The sequence below is a fragment of the Salvelinus sp. IW2-2015 genome, unplaced genomic scaffold (assembly GCF_002910315.2).
Source record: "Salvelinus sp. IW2-2015 unplaced genomic scaffold, ASM291031v2 Un_scaffold6915, whole genome shotgun sequence".
Taxonomy (NCBI): Eukaryota; Metazoa; Chordata; class Actinopteri; order Salmoniformes; family Salmonidae; genus Salvelinus; species Salvelinus sp. IW2-2015.
This window is the reverse complement of record NW_019948176.1, coordinates 8,120-14,832: the sequence shown is the minus strand read 5'-3', so window position 1 is coordinate 14,832 and position 6,713 is coordinate 8,120. Positions and strand designations below refer to the sequence as shown.

General features: G+C 45.1%; 1 long non-coding RNA gene across 1 annotated transcript; it reads right to left on the bottom strand.

Moving 5' to 3' along the window:
• Positions 1–4,411: 4,411 nt before the first annotated feature.
• Positions 4,412–6,010, bottom strand: LOC139027031 (uncharacterized). Its single transcript, XR_011479061.1, has 3 exons — positions 5,971–6,010; positions 4,651–4,677; positions 4,412–4,602 (listed from the first exon to the last, which is right to left on the bottom strand). It is a non-coding gene; the product is annotated as an uncharacterized lncRNA (long non-coding RNA).
• Between the last annotated feature and the right edge of the window lie 703 nt (positions 6,011–6,713).

Below are 6,713 nucleotides of genomic sequence, written 5' to 3'. Positions count from 1 at the left end.
GTTAGAGTTAGGGTTAGGGTTATGGTTAGGGTTAGGGTTAGGGTTAGGGTTAGGGTTAGGGTTAGCCTGTACTGTATGTAGCTAGGGTTAGGGTTTAGGGTTAGGGTTTAGGGTTAGGGTTAGCCTGTACTGTATGTAGCTAGCTTGTTAATACCATCACATTGTCACAGTGGTTACAGAGCAGCTCACGTATCCTATTGGCTCAATAACTATATACATTATTTTTTCCAGATGTCCTTGAATCATTAATAGAGGACAGTATATAGACGGATGGTATACCATATACAATAAACATATATTCATTTTAATAAAAAATATTTTTAAATAAAACGCTTTTAATGTTCACAAACAAATTAAAAATGAAAACCTGAAATGTCTTAAGTCAGTAAGTATTCAACCCCTTTGTGACGTCAGCGAGAACCTGCAGTTGGATACGTCCGTTAACAGGCTGGAAACAGGTGGCCAGGTGCAGCTCAGCGTGACACACCTGGAGAAGGAGTGAGAACATCAGACGCTGGAGACAGTAGGTACACGTTTCTACAGTTTCAACAAAAAATGTTTCTACCAACTTCATGTTGCTGAACATACTGATCCCTCTCCCAGATGGCTGTATTTGGTTAGGTCGCTACAGTGCCTTCAGGAACTATTCACACCCACTGGCCTTCACACAGTACCCCATCAAGTGGAATTATATCTACAAATTAATACAAATAAAAAGCTGAAATGTCTTGAGTCAATAAGTATTTAACCCCTTTGTTATGATACACCTAAATAAGGTCAGGAGTAAACATTTGCTTTAGGGCTAGGCGTCCCACTAGCGGGACAACTTCCGGTGAAACTGGAGCGCGCAATTCAAATAAATAATCATACATATTATGGATTTTAAACATTTAGGTACATATAAGTGTCTTATATCAGCTGAAAGCTTAAATTCCTGTTAATCTAACTGGACTATCCGATTTACATTAGCTATTACGGCGAAAACATGCCATGCGATTGTTTGAGGACGGCGCCCCAGTTCAAAATATCTTTCCACCGGCACAGGTTTCATAAATTCACAAATCGGGATTAAATATTCACTTACTTTTTGAAAACTCTTCCTCTGATTTGTCATCCAAGGGGTTCCAGCTATAACATGTAGTGTTGTTTTAGATAAAAATCCTTCTTTAGATCCCAAAAAGTCTGTTTAGTTGGCGCCATCGATTTGATTCAACATGCAGAGAAAGGAATCCGAAAATCTACCCCTAAACTTTGTTTCAACAAGTCAAAATACGTTTCTATTTACTCCTCAGACACCCTGAAATGTAATCAAACTATAACATGTCTTACGGAAAGTAGTATGTTCAATAGGAAACCGATTTTAGCAGGTGCGTAATGTCTTCATGCAAACATGAATTTCCAAGACTGTGTCCCTGTACTACAACTGATATTTCTTATTCGTTTTTTGAAGTTACAAGCCTGAAACCTTCAACATACACTGCTGACACCCTGTGGAATCCATAGGAATTGTATCCAGGGAGCTAGTTTTCAATATGATCTTATACTTGCCATTCTAAGAGGATGGTCTCTCAACAACAACAAAAAACATTCCGGTTGGTTTATCTTTGGATTTTTCTCCTACCATATCTATTGTGTTATATTCTCCTACATTATTTTAACATTTCTACGAACTTCAAAGTGTTTTCTATCCAATGGTACCACTTATATGCTTATCCTGGCTTCTGGGCCTGAGTAACAGGCAGTTTACTTTGGGCACATCATTCAGGCGGAAATTGAGAAAAAAGGGGCCTAACCCTAAGTCACATAATAAGTTGCATGGACTCAGTCTGTGTGCAATAATAGTGTTTAACATTATTTTTGAGTGACTACCTCATCTTTCTACCCCACACATAAAGTCCTTTACTCGAGCAGTGAATTTCAAACACAGATTCAAACCACAAAGACCAGGGAGGTTTTCCAATGCCTCGCAAAGAAGGGCACCTATTGGTAGATAGGTTAAAAAAAAAAGCACACATTGAATATCCCTTTCAGCATAAAGTTATTAATTACACTTTGGATGGTGTACCAATACACCCAGTCACTACAAAGATACAGGCGTCCTTCCTAACTTAGTTGTCGGAGAGGAAGAAAACCACTCAGGGATTTCACCATGAGGCCAATGGTGACTTTAAAACAATTACAGGAAAAAACTGAGGATAGATCAACATTGTAGTTACTCCTCAATACTAACCTAAATGACAGAGTGAAAAGAAGGAAGCCTGTACAGAATGCAAATATTCCAAAAACATGCATTGTGTTTGCAATAAGGCACTAAGGTTAAATATTCAATCAAAATGTTGAATGCATTCCGTATTTAGCCCAATCAGAGAGGTGCAGGGGGCTTCCTTAATCGACGCCCACATCATCCGCGGAATAGTTATTGGGGTTAACTGCCTTGCTCAACGGCAGAATGGTCCATTTTTCCACCTTGTCGGTTTGGGGATTCGAACCAGCGACCTTTCGTTCACTGGCCCAATGTTCTTAACTGCACATTGCCAGAGACGGGGAATTCTCATCGACTCTTCAGATAGTTTTAGGAAATACAAAATCACTGATTCATCCTGTTCATGTCTTATGATAAACGTAGGCAAATTAATACATTTTCAATACATTTAGTTGATTCCCTAAGAAGTTCAATCATTTTTTTTTCCCGAAATTATTGAAATCCATTTATTCTCAGAATTCCGTCCTCCTCCGTATCACAGATTATATAGGGTTGTATATGTCATGGCTTTAGAAGCTTCTGATAGGCTAATTGACATAATTTGAGTCAATTGGAGGTGTACCTGTGAATGTATTTCAAGGCTTTTTTTATGGTGGTTTTGGAGCAGTGGCTTCTTCCTTGCTGAGCGGCCTTTCAGATTATGTCGATATAGGACTCCTTTTACGGTGGATATAGATACTTTGTACCTGTTTCCTCCAGCATCTTCACAAGGTCCTTTGCTGTTGTTCTGGGATTGATTTGCACTTTTCGCACCAAAGTACGTTCATCTCTAAGAGACAGAACGCGTCTCCTTCCTGAGCAGTATGATGGCTGCATGGTCCCATGGTGTTTATACTTGCGTACTATTGTTTGTACAGATGAACGTTGTACCTTCAGGCATTTGGAAATTGCTCCCAAGGATGAATCAGACTTGTGGAGGTCTATAATTGCTTTTCTGAGGTCTTGGCTGATTTCTTTTGATTTTCCCATGATGTCAAGCAAAGGGCACTGAAGTTTGAAGGTAGGCCTTGAAATACATCCACAGGTACACCTCCAATTGACTCAAATTATGTCAATTAGCCTATCAGAAGCTTCTAAAGCCATGACATAATTTTCTGGAATTTTCTAAGCTGTTTAAAGGCACAGTCAACTTAGTGTATGTAAACTTCTGACCCTGGATTGTGATACAGTGAATTCTAAGTGAATAATCTGTCTGTAAACAATTGTTGGAAAAATGAATTGTGTCATGCACAAAGTAGATGTCCTAACCGACTTGGCAAAACTATAGTTGTTAACCAGACATTTGTGGAATGGTTGAAAAACGAGTTTTAATGACTCCAACCTAAGTGTATGTAAACTTCCGACTTCAACTGTATGTCAACTTACATACAGGGTTGGGTAGGTTACTTTCTAAATGTAATCTATTACAGTAGGGCCCTATATACAGGGTTGGGTAGGTTACTTTCTAAATGTAATCTATTACAGTAGGGCCCTATATACAGGGTTGGGTAGGTTACTTTCTAAATGTAATCTATTACATTATGGCCCTATATACAGGGTTGGGTAGGTTACTTTCTAAATGTAATCTATTACAGTAGGGCCCTATATACAGGGTTGGGTAGGTTACTTTCTAAATGTAATCTATTACAGTTACTAGTTACCTGTGCAAAAGTAACATCGTTTTTGGATTACCCAAACTCAGTAACGTAATTGGATGACTTTCCCCTTAAGTGGCATTAGAAGTAGGAAAAAAAGGTCCATCAAACGCATTTGGTGTGTCATCATAATAGTGGTCTCTGATTGGTGGTCATCATTTGGTGTGTTCATCATAGTGGTCTCTGATTGGTGGTCATCATTTGGTGTGTCATCATAGTGGCTCTGATTGGTGGTCCATCATGTTGGTGTGTCATCATAGTGGTCCTCTGATTGTGGTCATAATTATGTGTGTCATTAGTGGTCTCTGATTGGTGGCATCATTTAGTGTGTCATCATAGTGGTCTCTGATTGGTGGTCATCATGGTGGTCTCTGATTGGTGTCATCACTTGGTGTGTCATCATAGTGGTTCTCTTACTTCTAGTCAGACTCGCTCAGGTGGAATAAACTTAAACCTGCGACTTTTTAACCACTAGGCAGCCTGCCTCCTCTAACCACTAGGCCAGCTGCCCTCCTCTAACCACTAGGCTACCCGCCTCCTCTAACCACTAGGCTACCTCCCTCCTCTAACCACTAGGCTACCTGCCTCCTCTAACAACTAGGCTACCTGCCTCCCTCTAACCACTAGCTACCTGCTCCTCTAACCACTAGGCTACCTGTCTCCTCTAACCACTAGGCTACCTGCCTCCTCTAACCACTAGGCTACCTGCCTCTCTAACCACTAGGCTACCTGCCTCTCTAACTACTAGGCTACCTGCCTCTCCTCTAACCACTAGGCTACCTGCCTCCCTCTAACCAACTAGGCTTACCTGCCTCCTCTAACCATAGGCTCTGCCTCCTCTAACCACTAACCTAGCCTGCCTCCTCTAACCACTAGCCTAGCCTGCCTCCTCTAACCACTAGCCTAGCCTGCCTCTCTAACCACTAGGCTACCTGCCTCCTCTAACCACTAGGCCAGCCTGCCTCCTCTAACCACTAGGCTACCTGCCTCCTAAACCACTAGGCCAGCCTGCCTCCTCTAACCACTAAGGCCAGCCTGCCCTCCTCTAACCACTAGGCTACCTCCCTCCTCTAACCACTAGGCCACCGCTCCTCTAACCACTAGCCTAGCCCTGCTCCTCTAACCACTAGCCCAGCCTGCCTCCTCTAACACTAGGCCCAGCTGCCTCCTCTAACCACTAGACACTGCCTGCCTCCTCTAACCACTAGGCTACCCGCCTCTCTAACCACTAGGCTTACCTGCTCCTCTAACCACTAGGCCAGCCTGCCTCCTCTAACCACTAGGCTACCCGCTCCTCTAACCACTAGGCTACCTCCCTCTCTAACCACTAGGCCAGCCTGCCTCCTCTAAACACTAGCTTCCCGCCTCCTCTACAACACTAGGCTACCTGCCTCCTCTAACCACTAGGCTACCTGCCTCCTCTAACCACTAGGCTACCTGCCTCCTCTAACCACTAGGCACCTGCCTCCTCTAACCACTAGGCTACCTGTCTCTCTAACCACTAGGCTACCTGCCTCCTCTAACCACTTAGGCTACCTGCCTTCTAACCACTAGGCTACCTGCCTCTCCTCTAAACCACTAGGCTACCTGCCTCTCCTCTAACCACATAGGCTACCTGCTCCTCTAACCACTAGGCTACCTGCCTCCTCACCACTAGGCTACCTGCCTCCTCTAACCACTAGGCTACCTGCCTCCTCTAACCACTACAGCCTCTACCTAGCCTGCCTGCCTCCTCAACCACTAGCCTAGCCTGCCTCCTCTAACCACTAGGCTACCTGCCTCCTCTAACCACTAGGCCAGCCTGCCTCCTCTAACCACTAGGCTACCTGCCTCCTCTACCACTAGGCCACCTGGCCCTTAACCACAGGCCAGCCTGCCCTCTAACCACTAGGCCAGCCTGCCTCCTCTAACCACCTAGGCTACCTCCCTCCTCTAACCACTAGGCACCCGCCCTCTAACCACTAGCACTAAGCCTGCTCCTCTAACCACTAGCCCAGCCTGCCTCCTCTAACCACTAGGCCAGCCTGCCTCCTCTAACCACTGGCTACCCGCCTCCTCTAACCGCTAGGCTACCTACCTCCTCTAACCGCTAGGCTACCTGCCTCCTCTAACCACTAGCTACCTGCCTCCTCTAACCACTAGCCTAGCCTGCCTCCTCTAACCACTAGCCTAGCCTGCCTCCTCTAACCAACTAGCTAGCTGCCTCCTCTAACCACTAGGCTACCTGCCTCCCTCTAACCACTAGGCCAGCCTGCCTCCTCTAACCACTAGGCTACCTGCCTCCTCTAACCACCTAGGCTACCTGCCTCTCTAACCACTAAGGCTACTTGCTCCCTCTAACCACTAGACTACCTGCTCCTCTAACCACTAGGCTAAACCTGCCTCTCTAACCCTAGGCTACCTGCTCCTCTAACCACTAGCTACCTGCTCCTCTAACCACTAGGCTACTTGCCTCCTCTAACCACTAGGCTACCTGCCTCCTCTACCACTAGCTACTCCTAACCACTAGGCTACCTGCCTCCTCTAACACTAACTACTCCCTCTAACCACTAGGCTACCTGCCTCCTCTAACCACTAGGCTACCTCCCTCCTCTAACATAGGCTACCTGCCTCCTCTAACCACTAGGCTACCTGCCTCCTCCTACCCTAGACTACTTCTCTAACCACTAAGGCTACCTGCCTCCTCTAACCACTAGGCTACCTGCCTCCTCTAACCACTAGGCTACCTGCCTCCTCTAACCACTAGGCTACCTGCCTCCTCTAACCACTAGGCTACCTGCCTCCTCTAACCACTAGGCTACCTGCCTCCTCTAACC